Below are 21533 nucleotides of genomic sequence, written 5' to 3' on the forward strand. Positions count from 1 at the left end.
CCCCATTGAGTTGAATGGCCGGGTTACCAGGACTGCTGTCCGGGTTACCAGGAGGGCTGTCCGGGTTACCAGGAGTGCGAATTCCCCATTGAGTTGTATGGCCGGGTTACCAGGAGTGCTGTCCGGGTTACCAGGAGGGCTGTCCGGGTTACCAGGAGTGCCCTCCGGGTTACCAGGAGTGCTGTCCGGGTTACCAGGAGTGCTGTCCGGGTTACCAGGAGGGCTGTCCGGGTTACCAGGAGTGCTGTCCGGGTTACCAGGAGTGCTGTCCAGGTTACCAGGAGTGCAAATTCCCCATTGAGTTGAATGGCCGGGTTACCAGGACTGCTGTCCGGGTTACCAGGAGGGCTGTCCGGGTTACCAGGAGTGCACTCCGGGTTACCAGGAGGGCTGTCCGGGTTACCAGGAGTGCTGTCCGGGTTACCAGGAGGGCTGTCCGGGTTACCAGGAGTGCGAATTCCCCATTGAGTTGTATGGCCGGGTTACCAGGAGTGCTGTCCGGGTTACCAGGAGGGCTGTCCGGGTTACCAGGAGTGCTGTCCGGGTTACCAGGAGTGCTGTCCGGGTTACCAGGAGTGCTGTCCGGGTTACCAGGAGGGCTGTCCGCGTTACCAGGAGGGCCGTCCGGGTTACCAGGAGGGCTGTCCGGGTTACCAGGAGTGCGAATTCCCCATTGAGTTGAATGGCCGGGTTACCAGGAGGGCTGTCCGGGTTACCAGGAGTGCCCTCCGGGTTACCAGGAGTGCTCTCCGGGTTACCAGGAGTGCTGTCCGGGTTACCAGGAGGGCCGTACAGGTTGCCAGGAGTGCTGTCCGGGTTACCAGGAGGGCTGTCCGGGTTACCAGGAGTGCGAATTCCCCATTGAGTTGAATGGCCGGGTTACCAGGACTGCTGTCCGGGTTACCAGGAGGGCTGTCCGGGTGACCAGGAGTGCTCTCCGGGTTACCAGGAGGGCTGTCCGGGTTACCAGGAGTGCTGTCCGGGTTACCAGGAGGGCTGTCCGGGTTACCAGGAGTGCGAATTCCCCATTGAGTTGTATGGCCGGGTTACCAGGAGTGCTGTCCGGGTTACCAGGAGTGCTGTCCGGGTTACCAGGAGGGCTGTCCGGGTTACCAGGAGTGCGAATTCCCCATTGAGTTGTATGGCCGGGTTACCAGGAGTGCTGTCCGGGTTACCAGGAGGGCTGTCCGGGTTACCAGGAGTGCTGTCCGGGTTACCAGGAGTGCTGTCCGGGTTACCAGGAGTGCTGTCCAGGTTACCAGGAGTGCAAATTCCCCATTGAGTTGAATGGCCGGGTTACCAGGACTGCTGTCCGGGTTACCAGGAGGGCTGTCCGGGTTACCAGGAGTGCCCTCCGGGTTACCAGGAGGGCTGTCCGGGTTACCAGGAGTGCTGTCCGGGTTACCAGGAGGGCTGTCCGGGTTACCAGGAGTGCGAATTCCCCATTGAGTTGTATGGCCGGGTTACCAGGAGTGCTGTCCGGGTTACCAGGAGGGCTGTCCGGGTTACCAGGAGTGCTGTCCGGGTTACCAGGAGTGCTGTCCGGGTTACCAGGAGTGCTGTCCGGGTTACCAGGAGGGCTGTCCGCGTTACCAGGAGGGCCGTCCGGGTTACCAGGAGGGCTGTCCGGGTTACCAGGAGTGCGAATTCCCCATTGAGTTGAATGGCCGGGTTACCAGGAGGGCTGTCCGGGTTACCAGGAGTGCCCTCCGGGTTACCAGGAGTGCTCTCCGGGTTACCAGGAGTGCTGTCCGGGTTACCAGGAGGGCCGTACAGGTTGCCAGGAGTGCTGTCCGGGTTACCAGGAGGGCTGTCCGGGTTACCAGGAGTGCGAATTCCCCATTGAGTTGAATGGCCGGGTTACCAGGACTGCTGTCCGGGTTACCAGGAGGGCTGTCCGGGTTACCAGGAGTGCTCTCCGGGTTACCAGGAGGGCTGTCCGGGTTACCAGGAGTGCTGTCCGGGTTACCAGGAGGGCTGTCCGGGTTACCAGGAGTGCGAATTCCCCATTGAGTTGTATGGCCGGGTTACCAGGAGTGCTGTCCGGGTTACCAGGAGTGCTGTCCGGGTTACCAGGAGGGCTGTCCGGGTTACCAGGAGTGCGAATTCCCCATTGAGTTGTATGGCCGGGTTACCAGGAGTGCTGTCCGGGTTACCAGGAGGGCTGTCCGGGTTACCAGGAGTGCCCTCCAGGTTACCAGGAGGGCTGTCCGGGTTACCAGGAGTGCTGTCCGGGTTACCAGGAGTGCTGTCCGGGTTACCAGGAGGGCTGTCCGGGTTACCAGGAGGGCTGTCCGGGTTACCAGGAGTGCTGTCCAGGTTACCAGGAGTGCGAATTCCCCATTGAGTTGAATGGCCGGGTTACCAGGACTGCTGTCCGGGTTACCAGGAGGGCTGTCCGGGTTACCAGGAGTGCCCTCCGGGTTACCAGGAGTGCTCTCCGGGTTACCAGGAGTGCTGTCCGGGTTACCAGGAGGGCCGTACAGGTTGCCAGGAGTGCTGTCCGGGTTACCAGGAGGGCTGTCCGGGTTACCAGGAGTGCGAATTCCCCATTGAGTTGAATGGCCGGGGTTACCAGGACTGCTGTCCGGGTTACCAGGAGGGCTGTCCGGGTTACCAGGAGTGCCCTCCGGGTTACCAGGAGGGCTGTCCGGGTTACCAGGAGTGCTGTCCAGGTTACCAGGAGGGCTGTCCGGGTTACCAGGAGTGCGAATTCCCCATTGAGTTGTATGGCCGGGTTACCAGGAGTGCTGTCCGGGTTACCAGGAGTGCTGTCCGGGTTACCAGGAGTGCTGTCCGGGTTACCAGGAGTGCTGTCCGGGTTACCAGGAGGGCTGTCCGGGTTACCAGGAGTGCTGTCCAGGTTACCAGGAGTGCGAATTCCCCATTGAGTTGAATGGCCGGGTTACCAGGACTGCTGTCCGGGTTACCAGGAGGGCTGTCCGGGTTACCAGGAGTGCCCTCCAGGTTACCAGGAGGGCTGTCCGGGTTACCAGGAGTGTCGTCCGGGTTACCAGGAGTGCCCTCCGGGTTACCAGGAGGGCTGTCCGGGTTACCAGGAGTGCGAATTCCCCATTGAGTTGAATGGCCGGGTTACCAGGACTGCTGTCCGGGTTACCAGGAGGGCTGTCCGGGTTACCAGGAGTGCGAATTCCCCATTGAGTTGTATGGCCGGGTTACGAGGAGTGCTGTCCGGGTTACGAGGAGTGCTGTCCGGGTTACCAGGAGTGCTGTCCGGGTTACCAGGAGGGCTGTCCGGGTTACCAGGAGGGCTGTCCGGGTTACCAGGAGTGCTGTCCGGGTTACCAGGAGTGCTGTCCGGGTTACCAGGAGGGCTGTCCGGGTTACCAGGAGTGCTGTCCAGGTTACCAGGAGTGCGAATTCCCCATTGAGTTGAATGGCCGGGTTACCAGGACTGCTGTCCGGGTTACCAGGAGGGCTGTCCGGGTTACCAGGAGTGCTGTCCGGGTTACCAGGAGGGCTGTCCGGGTTACCAGGAGGGCTGTCCGGGTTACCAGGAGTGCTGTCCAGGTTACCAGGAGTGCGAATTCCCCATTGAGTTGAATGGCCGGGTTACCAGGACTGCTGTCCGGGTTACCAGGAGGGCTGTCCGGGTTACCAGGAGTGCCCTCCGGGTTACTAGGAGGGATGTCCGGGTGACCAGGAGTGCTGTCCGGGTTACCAGGAGGGCTGTCCGGGTTACCAGGAGGGCTGTCCGGGTTACCAGGAGTGCTGTCCAGGTTACCAGGAGTGCGAATTCCCCATTCAGTTGAATGGCCGGGTTACCAGGACTGCTGTCCGGGTTACCAGGAGGGCTGTCCGGGTTACCAGGAGTGCCCTCCAGGTTACCAGGAGGGCTGTCCGGGTTACCAGGAGTGCCGTCCGGGTTACCAGGAGTGCCCTCCGGGTTACCAGGAGGGCTGTCCGGGTTACCAGGAGTGCGAATTCCCCATTGAGTTGAATGGCCGGGTTACCAGGACTGCTGTCCGGGTTACCAGGAGGGCTGTCCGGGTTACCAGGAGTGCGAATTCCCCATTGAGTTGTATGGCCGGGTTACCAGGAGTGCTGTCCGGGTTACCAGGAGTGCTGTCCGGGTTACCAGGAGTGCTGTCCGGGTTACCAGGACTGCTGTCCGGGTTACCAGGAGCGCTGTCCGGGTTACCAGGAGTGCCCTCCGGGTTACTAGGAGGGATGTCCGGGTGACCAGGAGTGCTGTCCGGGTTACAAGGAGGGCTGTCCGGGTTACCAGGAGGGCTGTCCGGGTTACCAGGAGTGCTGTCCAGGTTACCAGGAGTGCGAATTCCCCATTCAGTTGAATGGCCGGGTTACCAGGACTGCTGTCCGGGTTACCAGGAGGGCTGTCCGGGTTACCAGGAGTGCCCTCCAGGTTACCAGGAGGGCTGTCCGGGTTACCAGGAGTGCTGTCCAGGTTACCAGGAGGGCTGTCCGGGTTACCAGGAGTGCGAATTCCCCATTGAGTTGAATGGCCGGGTTACCAGGACTGCTGTCCGGGTTACCAGGAGGGCTGTCCGGGTTACCAGGAGTGCGAATTCCCCATTGAGTTGTATGGCCGGGTTACCAGGAGTGCTGTCCGGGTTACCAGGAGTGCTGTCCGGGTTACCAGGAGTGCTGTCCGGGTTACCAGGACTGCTGTCCGGGTTACCAGGAGCGCTGTCCGGGTTACCAGGAGGGCCGTACAGGTTGCCAGGATTGCTGTCCGGGTTACCAGGAGGGCTGTCCGGGTTACCAGGAGTGCGAATTCCCCATTGAGTTGAATGGCCGGGTTAACAGGACTGCTGTCCGGGTTACCAGGAGGGCTGTCCGGGTTACCAGGAGTGCCCTCCGGGTTACCAGGAGGGCTGTCCGGGTTACCAGGAGTGCTGTCCGGGTTACCAGGAGTGCGAATTCCCCATTGAGTTGTATGGCCGGGTTACCAGGAGTGCTGTCCGGGTTACCAGGAGGGCTGTCCGGGTTACCAGGAGTGCCGTCCGGGTTACCAGGAGTGCCCTCCGGGTTACCAGGAGGGCTGTCCGGGTTACCAGGAGGGCTGTCCGCGTTACCAGGAGGGCCGTCCGGGTTACCAGGAGGGCTGTCCGGGTTACCAGGAGTGCGAATTCCCCATTGAGTTGAATGGCCGGGTTACTAGGAGGGCTGTCCGGGTTACCAGGAGTGCCCTCCGGGTTACCAGGAGTGCTCTCCGGGTTACCAGGAGTGCTGTCCGGGTTACCAGGAGGGCCGTACAGGTTGCCAGGAGTGCTGTCCGGGTTACCAGGAGGGCTGTCCGGGTTACCAGGAGTGCGAATTCCCCATTGAGTTGAATGGCCGGGTTACCAGGACTGCTGTCCGGGTTACCAGGAGGGCTGTCCGGGTTACCAGGAGTGCCCTCCGGGTTACCAGGAGGGCTGTCCGGGTTACCAGGAGTGCTGTCCAGGTTACCAGGAGGGCTGTCCGGGTTACCAGGAGTGCGAATTCCCCATTGAGTTGTATGGCCGGGTTACCAGGAGTGCTGTCCGGGTTACCAGGAGTGCTGTCCGGGTTACCAGGAGTGCTGTCCGGGTTACCAGGAGTGCTGTCCGGGTTACCAGGAGGGCTGTCCGGGTTACCAGGAGTGCTGTCCAGGTTACCAGGAGTGCGAATTCCCCATTGAGTTGAATGGCCGGGTTACCAGGACTGCTGTCCGGGTTACCAGGAGGGCCGTCCGGGTTACCAGGAGTGCCCTCCGGGTTACCAGGAGGGCTGTCCGGGTTACCAGGAGTGCGAATTCCCCATTGAGTTGAATGGCCGGGTTACCAGGACTGCTGTCCGGGTTACCAGGAGGGCTGTCCGGGTTACCAGGAGTGCGAATTCCCCATTGAGTTGAATGGCCGGGTTACCAGGACTGCTGTCCGGGTTACCAGGAGTGCCGTCCGGGTTACCAGGAGTGCCCTCCGGGTTACCAGGAGTGCGAATTCCCCATTGAGTTGAATGGCCGGGTTACCAGGACTGCTGTCCGGGTTACCAGGAGTGCCCTCCAGGTTACCAGGAGGGCTGTCCGGGTTACCAGGAGTGCCGTCCGGGTTACCAGGAGTGCCCTCCGGGTTACCAGGAGGGCTGTCCGGGTTACCAGGAGTGCGAATTCCCCATTGAGTTGAATGGCCGGGTTACCAGGACTGCTGTCCGGGTTACCAGGAGGGCTGTCCGGGTTACCAGGAGTGCGAATTCCCCATTGAGTTGTATGGCCGGGTTACCAGGAGTGCTGTCCGGGTTACCAGGAGTGCTGTCCGGGTTACCAGGAGTGCTGTCCGGGTTACCAGGAGGGCTGTCCGGGTTACCAGGAGGGCTGTCCGGGTTACCAGGAGTGCTGTCCAGGTTACCAGGAGTGCGAATTCCGCATTGAGTTGAATGGCCGGGTTACCAGGACTGCTGTCCGGGTTACCAGGAGGGCTGTCCGGGTTACCAGGAGTGCCCTCCGGGTTACTAGGAGGGATGTCCGGGTGACCAGGAGTGCTGTCCGGGTTACCAGGAGGGCTGTCCGGGTTACCAGGAGGGCTGTCCGGGTTACCAGGAGTGCTGTCCAGGTTACCAGGAGTGCGAATTCCCCATTGAGTTGAATGGCCGGGTTACCAGGACTGCTGTCCGGGTTACCAGGAGTGCTGTCCGGGTTACCAGGAGTGCCCTCCGGGTTACCAGGTGTGCTGTCCGGGTTACCAGGAGGGCTGTCCGGGTTACCAGGAGTGCGAATTCCCCATTGTTTTGAATGGCCGGGTTACCAGGACTGCTGTCCGGGTTACCAGGAGGGCTGTCCGGGTTACCAGGAGTGCCCTCCGGGTTACCAGGAGGGCTGTCCGGGTTACCAGGAGTGCTGTCCGGGTTACCAGGAGGGCTGTCCGGGTTACCAGGAGTGCGAATTCCCCATTGAGTTGTAGTGCCGGGTTACCAGGAGTGCTGTCCGGGTTACCAGGAGGGCTGTCCGGGTTACCAGGAGTGCCCTCCGGGTTACCAGGAGTGCTGTCCGGGTTACCAGGAGTGCTGTCCGGGTTACCAGGAGTGCTGTCCGGGTTACCAGGAGGGCTGTCCGGGTTACCAGGAGTGTGAATTCCCCATTGAGTTGTATGGCCGGGTTACCAGGAGTGCTGTCCGAGTTACCAGGAGGGCTGTCCGGGTTACCAGGAGTGCTGTCCGGGTTACCAGGAGGGCTGTCCGGGTTACCAGGAGTGCCCTCCAGGTTACCAGGAGGGCTGTCCGGGTTACCAGGAGTGCCGTCCGGGTTACCAGGAGTGCCCTCCGGGTTACCAGGAGGGCTGTCCGGGTTACCAGGAGTGCGAATTCCCCATTGAGTTGAATGGCCGGGTTACCAGGACTGCTGTCCGGGTTACCAGGAGGGCTGTCCGGGTTACCAGGAGTGCGAATTCCCCATTGAGTTGTATGGCCGGGTTACCAGGAGTGCTGTCCGGGTTACCAGGAGTGCTGTCCGGGTTACCAGGAGTGCTGTCCGGGTTACCAGGACTGCTGTCCGGGTTACCAGGAGCGCTGTCCGGGTTACCAGGAGTGCCCTCCGGGTTACTAGGAGGGATGTCCGGGTGACCAGGAGTGCTGTCCGGGTTACCAGGAGGGCTGTCCGGGTTACCAGGAGGGCTGTCCGGGTTACCAGGAGTGCTGTCCAGGTTACCAGGAGTGCGAATTCCCCATTCAGTTGAATGGCCGGGTTACCAGGACTGCTGTCCGGGTTACCAGGAGGGCTGTCCGGGTTACCAGGAGTGCCCTCCAGGTTACCAGGAGGGCTGTCCGGGTTACCAGGAGTGCCGTCCGGGTTACCAGGAGTGCCCTCCGGGTTACCAGGAGGGCTGTCCGGGTTACCAGGAGTGCGAATTCCCCATTGAGTTGAATGGCCGGGTTACCAGGACTGCTGTCCGGGTTACCAGGAGGGCTGTCCGGGTTACCAGGAGTGCGAATTCCCCATTGAGTTGTATGGCCGGGTTACCAGGAGTGCTGTCCGGGTTACCAGGAGTGCTGTCCGGGTTACCAGGAGTGCTGTCCGGGTTACCAGGAGTGCTGTCCGGGTTACCAGGACTGCTGTCCGGGTTACCAGGAGCGCTGTCCGGGCTACCAGGAGTGCCCTCCGCGTTACCAGGAGGGCCGTCCGGGTTACCAGGAGGGCTGTCCGGGTTACCAGGAGTGCGAATTCCCCATTGAGTTGAATGGCCGGGTTACCAGGAGGGCTGTCCGGGTTACCAGGAGTGCCCTCCGGGTTACCAGGAGTGCTCTCCGGGTTACCAGGAGTGCTGTCCGGGTTACCAGGAGGGCCGTACAGGTTGCCAGGATTGCTGTCCGGGTTACCAGGAGGGCTGTCCGGGTTACCAGGAGTGCGAATTCCCCATTGAGTTGAATGGCCGGGTTAACAGGACTGCTGTCCGGGTTACCAGGAGGGCTGTCCGGGTTACCAGGAGTGCCCTCCGGGTTACCAGGAGGGCTGTCCGGGTTACCAGGAGTGCTGTCCAGGTTACCAGGAGGGCTGTCCGGGTTACCAGGAGTGCGAATTCCCCATTGAGTTGTATGGCCGGGTTACCAGGAGTGCTGTCCGGGTTACCAGGAGTGCTGTCCGGGTTACCAGGAGTGCTGTCCGGGTTACCAGGAGTGCTGTCCGGGTTACCAGGAGGGCTGTCCGGGTTACCAGGAGTGCTGTCCAGGTTACCAGGAGTGCGAATTCCCCATTGAGTTGAATGGCCGGGTTACCAGGACTGCTGTCCGGGTTACCAGGAGGGCCGTCCGGGTTACCAGGAGTGCCCTCCGGGTTACCAGGAGGGCTGTCCGGGTTACCAGGAGTGCGAATTCCCCATTGAGTTGAATGGCCGGGTTACCAGGACTGCTGTCCGGGTTACCAGGAGGGCTGTCCGGGTTACCAGGAGTGCGAATTCCCCATTGAGTTGAATGGCCGGGTTACCAGGACTGCTGTCCGGGTTACCAGGAGTGCCGTCCGGGTTACCAGGAGTGCCCTCCGGGTTACCAGGAGTGCGAATTCCCCATTGAGTTGAATGGCCGGGTTACCAGGACTGCTGTCCGGGTTACCAGGAGTGCCCTCCAGGTTACCAGGAGGGCTGTCCGGGTTACCAGGAGTGCCGTCCGGGTTACCAGGAGTGCCCTCCGGGTTACCAGGAGGGCTGTCCGGGTTACCAGGAGTGCGAATTCCCCATTGAGTTGAATGGCCGGGTTACCAGGACTGCTGTCCGGGTTACCAGGAGGGCTGTCCGGGTTACCAGGAGTGCGAATTCCCCATTGAGTTGTATGGCCGGGTTACCAGGAGTGCTGTCCGGGTTACCAGGAGTGCTGTCCGGGTTACCAGGAGTGCTGTCCGGGTTACCAGGAGGGCTGTCCGGGTTACCAGGAGGGCTGTCCGGGTTACCAGGAGTGCTGTCCAGGTTACCAGGAGTGCGAATTCCGCATTGAGTTGAATGGCCGGGTTACCAGGACTGCTGTCCGGGTTACCAGGAGGGCTGTCCGGGTTACCAGGAGTGCCCTCCGGGTTACTAGGAGGGATGTCCGGGTGACCAGGAGTGCTGTCCGGGTTACCAGGAGGGCTGTCCGGGTTACCAGGAGGGCTGTCCGGGTTACCAGGAGTGCTGTCCAGGTTACCAGGAGTGCGAATTCCCCATTGAGTTGAATGGCCGGGTTACCAGGACTGCTGTCCGGGTTACCAGGAGTGCTGTCCGGGTTACCAGGAGTGCCCTCCGGGTTACCAGGTGTGCTGTCCGGGTTACCAGGAGGGCTGTCCGGGTTACCAGGAGTGCGAATTCCCCATTGAGTTGAATGGCCGGGTTACCAGGACTGCTGTCCGGGTTACCAGGAGGGCTGTCCGGGTTACCAGGAGTGCCCTCCGGGTTACCAGGAGGGCTGTCCGGGTTACCAGGAGTGCTGTCCGGGTTACCAGGAGGGCTGTCCGGGTTACCAGGAGTGCGAATTCCCCATTGAGTTGTAGTGCCGGGTTACCAGGAGTGCTGTCCGGGTTACCAGGAGGGCTGTCCGGGTTACCAGGAGTGCCCTCCGGGTTACCAGGAGTGCTGTCCGGGTTACCAGGAGTGCTGTCCGGGTTACCAGGAGTGCTGTCCGGGTTACCAGGAGGGCTGTCCGGGTTACCAGGAGTGCGAATTCCCCATTGAGTTGTATGGCCGGGTTACCAGGAGTGCTGTCCGGGTTACCAGGAGGGCTGTCCGGGTTACCAGGAGTGCTGTCCGGGTTACCAGGAGTGCTGTCCGGGTTACCAGGAGTGCTGTCCGGGTTACCAGGAGGGCTGTCCGCGTTACCAGGAGGGCCGTCCGGGTTACCAGGAGGGCTGTCTGGGTTACCAGGAGTGCGAATTCCCCATTGAGTTGAATGGCCGGGTTACCAGGAGGGCTGACCGGGTTACCAGGAGTGCCCTCCGGGTTACCAGGAGTGCTCTCCGGGTTACCAGGAGTGCTGTCCCGGTTACCAGGAGGGCCGTACAGGTTGCCAGGAGTGCTGTCCGGGTTACCAGGAGGGCTGTCCGGGTTACCAGGAGTGCGAATTCCCCATTGAGTTGAATGGCCGGGTTACCAGGACTGCTGTCCGGGTTACCAGGAGGGCTGTCCGGGTTACCAGGAGTGCCCTCCGGGTTACCAGGAGGGCTGTCCGGGTTACCAGGAGTGCTGTCCAGGTTACCAGGAGGGCTGTCCGGGTTACCAGGAGTGCGAATTCCCCATTGAGTTGTAAGGCCGGGTTACCAGGAGTGCTGTCCGGGTTACCAGGAGTGCTGTCCGGGTTACCAGGAGTGCTGTCCGGGTTACCAGGAGTGCTGTCCGGGTTACCAGGAGGGCTGTCCGGGTTACCAGGAGTGCTGTCCAGGTTACCAGGAGTGCGAATTCCCCATTGAGTTGAATGGCCGGGTTACCAGGACTGCTGTCCGGGTTACCAGGAGGGCTGTCCGGGTTACCAGGAGTGCCCTCCAGGTTACCAGGAGGGCTGTCCGGGTTACCAGGAGTGCTGTCCGGGTTACCAGGAGGGCTGTCCGGGTTACCAGGAGGGCTGTCCGGGTTACCAGGAGTGCTGTCCAGGTTACCAGGAGTGCGAATTCCGCATTGAGTTGAATGGCCGGGTTACCAGGACTGCTGTCCGGGTTACCAGGAGGGCTGTCCGGGTTACCAGGAGTGCCCTCCGGGTTACTAGGAGGGATGTCCGGGTGACCAGGAGTGCTGTCCGGGTTACCAGGAGGGCTGTCCGGGTTACCAGGAGGGCTGTCCGGGTTACCAGGAGTGCTGTCCAGGTTACCAGGAGTGCGAATTCCCCATTGAGTTGAATGGCCGGGTTACCAGGACTGCTGTCCGGGTTACCAGGAGTGCTGTCCGGGTTACCAGGAGTGCCCTCCGGGTTACCAGGTGTGCTGTCCGGGTTACCAGGAGGGCTGTCCGGGTTACCAGGAGTGCGAATTCCCCATTGAGTTGAATGGCCGGGTTACCAGGACTGCTGTCCGGGTTACCAGGAGGGCTGTCCGGGTTACCAGGAGTGCCCTCCGGGTTACCAGGAGGGCTGTCCGGGTTACCAGGAGTGCTGTCCGGGTTACCAGGAGGGCTGTCCGGGTTACCAGGAGTGCGAATTCCCCATTGAGTTGTAGTGCCGGGTTACCAGGAGTGCTGTCCGGGTTACCAGGAGGGCTGTCCGGGTTACCAGGAGTGCCCTCCGGGTTACCAGGAGTGCTGTCCGGGTTACCAGGAGTGCTGTCCGGGTTACCAGGAGTGCTGTCCGGGTTACCAGGAGGGCTGTCCGGGTTACCAGGAGTGTGAATTCCCCATTGAGTTGTATGGCCGGGTTACCAGGAGTGCTGTCCGAGTTACCAGGAGGGCTGTCCGGGTTACCAGGAGTGCTGTCCGGGTTACCAGGAGGGCTGTCCGGGTTACCAGGAGTGCCCTCCAGGTTACCAGGAGGGCTGTCCGGGTTACCAGGAGTGCCGTCCGGGTTACCAGGAGTGCCCTCCGGGTTACCAGGAGGGCTGTCCGGGTTACCAGGAGTGCGAATTCCCCATTGAGTTGAATGGCCGGGTTACCAGGACTGCTGTCCGGGTTACCAGGAGGGCTGTCCGGGTTACCAGGAGTGCGAATTCCCCATTGAGTTGTATGGCCGGGTTACCAGGAGTGCTGTCCGGGTTACCAGGAGTGCTGTCCGGGTTACCAGGAGTGCTGTCCGGGTTACCAGGACTGCTGTCCGGGTTACCAGGAGCGCTGTCCGGGTTACCAGGAGTGCCCTCCGGGTTACTAGGAGGGATGTCCGGGTGACCAGGAGTGCTGTCCGGGTTACCAGGAGGGCTGTCCGGGTTACCAGGAGGGCTGTCCGGGTTACCAGGAGTGCTGTCCAGGTTACCAGGAGTGCGAATTCCCCATTCAGTTGAATGGCCGGGTTACCAGGACTGCTGTCCGGGTTACCAGGAGGGCTGTCCGGGTTACCAGGAGTGCCCTCCAGGTTACCAGGAGGGCTGTCCGGGTTACCAGGAGTGCCGTCCGGGTTACCAGGAGTGCCCTCCGGGTTACCAGGAGGGCTGTCCGGGTTACCAGGAGTGCGAATTCCCCATTGAGTTGAATGGCCGGGTTACCAGGACTGCTGTCCGGGTTACCAGGAGGGCTGTCCGGGTTACCAGGAGTGCGAATTCCCCATTGAGTTGTATGGCCGGGTTACCAGGAGTGCTGTCCGGGTTACCAGGAGTGCTGTCCGGGTTACCAGGAGTGCTGTCCGGGTTACCAGGAGTGCTGTCCGGGTTACCAGGACTGCTGTCCGGGTTACCAGGAGGGCTGTCCGGGTTACCAGGAGTGCCCTCCAGGTTACCAGGAGGGCTGTCCGGGTTACCAGGAGTGCCGTCCGGGTTACCAGGAGTGCCCTCCGGGTTACCAGGAGGGCTGTCCGGGTTACCAGGAGTGCGAATTCCCCATTGAGTTGAATGGCCGGGTTACCAGGACTGCTGTCCGGGTTACCAGGAGGGCTGTCCGGGTTACCAGGAGTGCGAATTCCCCATTGAGTTGTATGGCCGGGTTACCAGGAGTGCTGTCCGGGTTACCAGGAGTGCTGTCCGGGTTACCAGGAGTGCTGTCCGGGTTACCAGGAGGGCTGTCCGGGTTACCAGGAGGGCTGTCCGGGTTACCAGGAGTGCTGTCCAGGTTACCAGGAGTGCGAATTCCGCATTGAGTTGAATGGCCGGGTTACCAGGACTGCTGTCCGGGTTACCAGGAGGGCTGTCCGGGTTACCAGGAGTGCCCTCCGGGTTACTAGGAGGGATGTCCGGGTGACCAGGAGTGCTGTCCGGGTTACCAGGAGGGCTGTCCGGGTTACCAGGAGGGCTGTCCGGGTTACCAGGAGTGCTGTCCAGGTTACCAGGAGTGCGAATTCCCCATTGAGTTGAATGGCCGGGTTACCAGGACTGCTGTCCGGGTTACCAGGAGTGCTGTCCGGGTTACCAGGAGTGCCCTCCGGGTTACCAGGTGTGCTGTCCGGGTTACCAGGAGGGCTGTCCGGGTTACCAGGAGTGCGAATTCCCCATTGAGTTGAATGGCCGGGTTACCAGGACTGCTGTCCGGGTTACCAGGAGGGCTGTCCGGGTTACCAGGAGTGCCCTCCGGGTTACCAGGAGGGCTGTCCGGGTTACCAGGAGTGCTGTCCGGGTTACCAGGAGGGCTGTCCGGGTTACCAGGAGTGCGAATTCCCCATTGAGTTGTAGTGCCGGGTTACCAGGAGTGCTGTCCGGGTTACCAGGAGGGCTGTCCGGGTTACCAGGAGTGCCCTCCGGGTTACCAGGAGTGCTGTCCGGGTTACCAGGAGTGCTGTCCGGGTTACCAGGAGTGCTGTCCGGGTTACCAGGAGGGCTGTCCGGGTTACCAGGAGTGCGAATTCCCCATTGAGTTGTATGGCCGGGTTACCAGGAGTGCTGTCCGGGTTACCAGGAGGGCTGTCCGGGTTACCAGGAGTGCTGTCCGGGTTACCAGGAGTGCTGTCCGGGTTACCAGGAGTGCTGTCCGGGTTACCAGGAGGGCTGTCCGCGTTACCAGGAGGGCCGTCCGGGTTACCAGGAGGGCTGTCTGGGTTACCAGGAGTGCGAATTCCCCATTGAGTTGAATGGCCGGGTTACCAGGAGGGCTGACCGGGTTACCAGGAGTGCCCTCCGGGTTACCAGGAGTGCTCTCCGGGTTACCAGGAGTGCTGTCCCGGTTACCAGGAGGGCCGTACAGGTTGCCAGGAGTGCTGTCCGGGTTACCAGGAGGGCTGTCCGGGTTACCAGGAGTGCGAATTCCCCATTGAGTTGAATGGCCGGGTTACCAGGACTGCTGTCCGGGTTACCAGGAGGGCTGTCCGGGTTACCAGGAGTGCCCTCCGGGTTACCAGGAGGGCTGTCCGGGTTACCAGGAGTGCTGTCCAGGTTACCAGGAGGGCTGTCCGGGTTACCAGGAGTGCGAATTCCCCATTGAGTTGTAAGGCCGGGTTACCAGGAGTGCTGTCCGGGTTACCAGGAGTGCTGTCCGGGTTACCAGGAGTGCTGTCCGGGTTACCAGGAGTGCTGTCCGGGTTACCAGGAGGGCTGTCCGGGTTACCAGGAGTGCTGTCCAGGTTACCAGGAGTGCGAATTCCCCATTGAGTTGAATGGCCGGGTTACCAGGACTGCTGTCCGGGTTACCAGGAGGGCTGTCCGGGTTACCAGGAGTGCCCTCCAGGTTACCAGGAGGGCTGTCCGGGTTACCAGGAGTGCTGTCCGGGTTACCAGGAGGGCTGTCCGGGTTACCAGGAGGGCTGTCCGGGTTACCAGGAGTGCTGTCCAGGTTACCAGGAGTGCGAATTCCGCATTGAGTTGAATGGCCGGGTTACCAGGACTGCTGTCCGGGTTACCAGGAGGGCTGTCCGGGTTACCAGGAGTGCCCTCCGGGTTACTAGGAGGGATGTCCGGGTGACCAGGAGTGCTGTCCGGGTTACCAGGAGGGCTGTCCGGGTTACCAGGAGGGCTGTCCGGGTTACCAGGAGTGCTGTCCAGGTTACCAGGAGTGCGAATTCCCCATTGAGTTGAATGGCCGGGTTACCAGGACTGCTGTCCGGGTTACCAGGAGTGCTGTCCGGGTTACCAGGAGTGCCCTCCGGGTTACCAGGTGTGCTGTCCGGGTTACCAGGAGGGCTGTCCGGGTTACCAGGAGTGCGAATTCCCCATTGAGTTGAATGGCCGGGTTACCAGGACTGCTGTCCGGGTTACCAGGAGGGCTGTCCGGGTTACCAGGAGTGCCCTCCGGGTTACCAGGAGGGCTGTCCGGGTTACCAGGAGTGCTGTCCGGGTTACCAGGAGGGCTGTCCGGGTTACCAGGAGTGCGAATTCCCCATTGAGTTGTAGTGCCGGGTTACCAGGAGTGCTGTCCGGGTTACCAGGAGGGCTGTCCGGGTTACCAGGAGTGCCCTCCGGGTTACCAGGAGTGCTGTCCGGGTTACCAGGAGTGCTGTCCGGGTTACCAGGAGTGCTGTCCGGGTTACCAGGAGGGCTGTCCGGGTTACCAGGAGTGTGAATTCCCCATTGAGTTGTATGGCCGGGTTACCAGGAGTGCTGTCCGAGTTACCAGGAGGGCTGTCCGGGTTACCAGGAGTGCTGTCCGGGTTACCAGGAGGGCTGTCCGGGTTACCAGGAGTGCCCTCCAGGTTACCAGGAGGGCTGTCCGGGTTACCAGGAGTGCCGTCCGGGTTACCAGGAGTGCCCTCCGGGTTACCAGGAGGGCTGTCCGGGTTACCAGGAGTGCGAATTCCCCATTGAGTTGAATGGCCGGGTTACCAGGACTGCTGTCCGGGTTACCAGGAGGGCTGTCCGGGTTACCAGGAGTGCGAATTCCCCATTGAGTTGTATGGCCGGGTTACCAGGAGTGCTGTCCGGGTTACCAGGAGTGCTGTCCGGGTTACCAGGAGTGCTGTCCGGGTTACCAGGACTGCTGTCCGGGTTACCAGGAGCGCTGTCCGGGTTACCAGGAGTGCCCTCCGGGTTACTAGGAGGGATGTCCGGGTGACCAGGAGTGCTGTCCGGGTTACCAGGAGGGCTGTCCGGGTTACCAGGAGGGCTGTCCGGGTTACCAGGAGTGCTGTCCAGGTTACCAGGAGTGCGAATTCCCCATTCAGTTGAATGGCCGGGTTACCAGGACTGCTGTCCGGGTTACCAGGAGGGCTGTCCGGGTTACCAGGAGTGCCCTCCAGGTTACCAGGAGGGCTGTCCGGGTTACCAGGAGTGCCGTCCGGGTTACCAGGAGTGCCCTCCGGGTTACCAGGAGGGCTGTCCGGGTTACCAGGAGTGCGAATTCCCCATTGAGTTGAATGGCCGGGTTACCAGGACTGCTGTCCGGGTTACCAGGAGGGCTGTCCGGGTTACCAGGAGTGCGAATTCCCCATTGAGTTGTATGGCCGGGTTACCAGGAGTGCTGTCCGGGTTACCAGGAGTGCTGTCCGGGTTACCAGGAGTGCTGTCCGGGTTACCAGGAGTGCTGTCCGGGTTACCAGGACTGCTGTCCGGGTTACCAGGAGCGCTGTCCGGGCTACCAGGAGTGCCCTCCGCGTTACCAGGAGGGCCGTCCGGGTTACCAGGAGGGCTGTCCGGGTTACCAGGAGTGCGAATTCCCCATTGAGTTGAATGGCCGGGTTACCAGGAGGGCTGTCCGGGTTACCAGGAGTGCCCTCCGGGTTACCAGGAGTGCTCTCCGGGTTACCAGGAGTGCTGTCCGGGTTACCAGGAGGGCCGTACAGGTTGCCAGGATTGCTGTCCGGGTTACCAGGAGGGCTGTCCGGGTTACCAGGAGTGCGAATTCCCCATTGAGTTGAATGGCCGGGTTAACAGGACTGCTGTCCGGGTTACCAGGAGGGCTGTCCGGGTTACCAGGAGTGCCCTCCGGGTTACCAGGAGGGCTGTCCGGGTTACCAGGAGTGCTGTCCAGGTTACCAGGAGGGCTGTCCGGGTTACCAGGAGTGCGAATTCCCCATTGAGTTGTATGGCCGGGTTACCAGGAGTGCTGTCCGGGTTACCAGGAGTGCTGTCCGGGTTACCAGGAGTGCTGTCCGGGTTACCAGGAGGGCTGTCCGGGTTACCAGGAGTGCTGTCCAGGTTACCAGGAGTGCGAATTCCCCATTGAGTTGAATGGCCGGGTTACCAGGACTGCTGTCCGGGTTACCAGGAGGGCCGTCCGGGTTACCAGGAGTGCCCTCCGGGTTACCAGGAGGGCTGTCCGGGTTACCAGGAGTGCGAATTCCCCATTGAGTTGAATGGCCGGGTTACCAGGACTGCTGTCCGGGTTACCAGGAGGGCTGTCCGGGTTACCAGGAGTGCGAATTCCCCATTGAGTTGAATGGCCGGGTTACCAGGACTGCTGTCCGGGTTACCAGGAGTGCCGTCCGGGTTACCAGGAGTGCCCTCCGGGTTACCAGGAGTGCGAATTCCCCATTGAGTTGAATGGCCGGGTTACCAGGACTGCTGTCCGGGTTACCAGGAGTGCCCTCCAGGTTACCAGGAGGGCTGTCCGGGTTACCAGGAGTGCCGTCCGGGTTACCAGGAGTGCCCTCCGGGTTACCAGGAGGGCTGTCCGGGTTACCAGGAGTGCGAATTCCCCATTGAGTTGAATGGCCGGGTTACCAGGACTGCTGTCCGGGTTACCAGGAGGGCTGTCCGGGTTACCAGGAGTGCGAATTCCCCATTGAGTTGTATGGCCGGGTTACCAGGAGTGCTGTCCGGGTTACCAGGAGTGCTGTCCGGGTTACCAGGAGTGCTGTCCGGGTTACCAGGAGGGCTGTCCGGGTTACCAGGAGGGCTGTCCGGGTTACCAGGAGTGCTGTCCAGGTTACCAGGAGTGCGAATTCCGCATTGAGTTGAATGGCCGGGTTACCAGGACTGCTGTCCGGGTTACCAGGAGGGCTGTCCGGGTTACCAGGAGTGCCCTCCGGGTTACTAGGAGGGATGTCCGGGTGACCAGGAGTGCTGTCCGGGTTACCAGGAGGGCTGTCCGGGTTACCAGGAGGGCTGTCCGGGTTACCAGGAGTGCTGTCCAGGTTACCAGGAGTGCGAATTCCCCATTGAGTTGAATGGCCGGGTTACCAGGACTGCTGTCCGGGTTACCAGGAGTGCTGTCCGGGTTACCAGGAGTGCCCTCCGGGTTACCAGGTGTGCTGTCCGGGTTACCAGGAGGGCTGTCCGGGTTACCAGGAGTGCGAATTCCCCATTGAGTTGAATGGCCGGGTTACCAGGACTGCTGTCCGGGTTACCAGGAGGGCTGTCCGGGTTACCAGGAGTGCCCTCCGGGTTACCAGGAGGGCTGTCCGGGTTACCAGGAGTGCTGTCCGGGTTACCAGGAGGGCTGTCCGGGTTACCAGGAGTGCGAATTCCCCATTGAGTTGTAGTGCCGGGTTACCAGGAGTGCTGTCCGGGTTACCAGGAGGGCTGTCCGGGTTACCAGGAGTGCCCTCCGGGTTACCAGGAGTGCTGTCCGGGTTACCAGGAGTGCTGTCCGGGTTACCAGGAGTGCTGTCCGGGTTACCAGGAGGGCTGTCCGGGTTACCAGGAGTGCGAATTCCCCATTGAGTTGTATGGCCGGGTTACCAGGAGTGCTGTCCGGGTTACCAGGAGGGCTGTCCGGGTTACCAGGAGTGCTGTCCGGGTTACCAGGAGTGCTGTCCGGGTTACCAGGAGTGCTGTCCGGGTTACCAGGAGGGCTGTCCGCGTTACCAGGAGGGCCGTCCGGGTTACCAGGAGGGCTGTCTGGGTTACCAGGAGTGCGAATTCCCCATTGAGTTGAATGGCCGGGTTACCAGGAGGGCTGACCGGGTTACCAGGAGTGCCCTCCGGGTTACCAGGAGTGCTCTCCGGGTTACCAGGAGTGCTGTCCCGGTTACCAGGAGGGCCGTACAGGTTGCCAGGAGTGCTGTCCGGGTTACCAGGAGGGCTGTCCGGGTTACCAGGAGTGCGAATTCCCCATTGAGTTGAATGGCCGGGTTACCAGGACTGCTGTCCGGGTTACCAGGAGGGCTGTCCGGGTTACCAGGAGTGCCCTCCGGGTTACCAGGAGGGCTGTCCGGGTTACCAGGAGTGCTGTCCAGGTTACCAGGAGGGCTGTCCGGGTTACCAGGAGTGCGAATTCCCCATTGAGTTGTAAGGCCGGGTTACCAGGAGTGCTGTCCGGGTTACCAGGAGTGCTGTCCGGGTTACCAGGAGTGCTGTCCGGGTTACCAGGAGTGCTGTCCGGGTTACCAGGAGGGCTGTCCGGGTTACCAGGAGTGCTGTCCAGGTTACCAGGAGTGCGAATTCCCCATTGAGTTGAATGGCCGGGTTACCAGGACTGCTGTCCGGGTTACCAGGAGGGCTGTCCGGGTTACCAGGAGTGCCCTCCAGGTTACCAGGAGGGCTGTCCGGGTTACCAGGAGTGCCGTCCGGGTTACCAGGAGTGCCCTCCGGGTTACCAGGAGGGCTGTCCGGGTTACCAGGAGTGCGAATTCCCCATTGAGTTGAATGGCCGGGTTACCAGGACTGCTGTCCGGGTTACCAGGAGGGCTGTCCGGGTTACCAGGAGTGCCCTCCGGGTTACCAGGAGGGCTGTCCGGGTTACCAGGAGTGCTGTCCGGGTTACCAGGAGGGCTGTCCGGGTTACCAGGAGTGCGAATTCCCCATTGAGTTGTAGTGCCGGGTTACCAGGAGTGCTGTCCGGGTTACCAGGAGGGCTGTCCGGGTTACCAGGAGTGCCCTCCGGGTTACTAGGAGGGATGTCCGGGTGACCAGGAGTGCTGTCCGGGTTACCAGGAGGGCTGTCCGGGTTACCAGGAGGGCTGTCCGGGTTACCAGGAGTGCTGTCCAGGTTACCAGGAGTGCGAATTCCCCATTGAGTTGAATGGCCGGGTTACCAGGACTGCTGTCCGGGTTACCAGGAGTGCTGTCCGGGTTACCAGGAGTGCCCTCCGGGTTACCAGGTGTGCTCTCCGGGTTACCAGGAGGGCTGTCCGGGTTACCAGGAGTGCGAATTCCCCATTGAGTTGAATGGCCGGGTTACCAGGACTGCTGTCCGGGTTACCAGGAGGGCTGTCCGGGTTACCAGGAGTGCCCTCCGGGTTACCAGGAGGGCTGTCCGGGTTACCAGGAGTGCTGTCCGGGTTACCAGGAGGGCTGTCCGGGTTACCAGGAGTGCGAATTCCCCATTGAGTTGTAGTGCCGGGTTACCAGGAGTGCTGTCCGGGTTACCAGGAGGGCTGTCCGGGTTACCAGGAGTGCCCTCCGGGTTACCAGGAGTGCTGTCCGGGTTACCAGGAGTGCTGTCCGGGTTACCAGGAGTGCTGTCCGGGTTACCAGGAGGGCTGTCCGGGTTACCAGGAGTGCGAATTCCCCATTGAGTTGTATGGCCGGGTTACCAGGAGTGCTGTCCGGGTTACCAGGAGGGCTGTCCGGGTTACCAGGAGTGCTGTCCGGGTTACCAGGAGGGCTGTCCGGGTTACCAGGAGTGCCCTCCAGGTTACCAGGAGGGCTGTCCGGGTTACCAGGAGTGCCGTCCGGGTTACCAGGACTGCTGTCCGGGTTACCAGGAGGGCTGTCCGGGTTACCAGGAGTGCGAATTCCCCATTGAGTTGTATGGCCGGGTTACCAGGAGTGCTGTCCGGGTTACCAGGAGTGCTGTCCGGGTTACCAGGAGTGCTGTCCGGGTTACCAGGACTGCTGTCCGGGTTACCAGGAGCGCTGTCCGGGTTACCAGGAGTGCTGTCCGGGTTACCAGGAGGGCTGTCCGGGTTACCAGGAGGGCTGTCCGGGTTACCAGGAGTGCTGTCCAGGTTACCAGGAGTGCGAATTCCCCATTCAGTTGAATGGCCGGGTTACCAGGACTGCTGTCCGGGTTACCAGGAGGGCTGTCCGGGTTACCAGGAGTGCCCTCCAGGTTACCAGGAGGGCTGTCCGGGTTACCAGGAGTGCCGTCCGGGTTACCAGGAGTGCCCTCCGGGTTACCAGGAGGGCTGTCCGGGTTACCAGGAGTGCGAATTCCCCATTGAGTTGAATGGCCGGGTTACCAGGACTGCTGTCCGGGTTACCAGGAGGGCTGTCCGGGTTACCAGGAGTGCGAATTCCCCATTGAGTTGTATGGCCGGGTTACCAGGAGTGCTGTCCGGGTTACCAGGAGTGCTGTCCGGGTTACCAGGAGTGCTGTCCGGGTTACCAGGACTGCTGTCCGGGTTACCAGGAGCGCTGTCCGGGCTACCAGGAGTGCCCTCCGCGTTACCAGGAGGGCCGTCCGGGTTACCAGGAGGGCTGTCCGGGTTACCAGGAGTGCGAATTCCCCATTGAGTTGAATGGCCGGGTTACCAGGAGGGCTGTCCGGGTTACCAGGAGTGCCCTCCGGGTTACCAGGAGTGCTCTCCGGGTTACCAGGAGTGCTGTCCGGGTTACCAGGAGGGCCGTACAGGTTGCCAGGATTGCTGTCCGGGTTACCAGGAGGGCTGTCCGGGTTACCAGGAGTGCGAATTCCCCATTGAGTTGAATGGCCGGGTTAACAGGACTGCTGTCCGGGTTACCAGGAGGGCTGTCCGGGTTACCA

This window comes from Festucalex cinctus, chromosome 17 (assembly GCF_051991245.1).
Source record: "Festucalex cinctus isolate MCC-2025b chromosome 17, RoL_Fcin_1.0, whole genome shotgun sequence".
Lineage (NCBI taxonomy): Eukaryota > Metazoa > Chordata > Actinopteri > Syngnathiformes > Syngnathidae > Festucalex > Festucalex cinctus.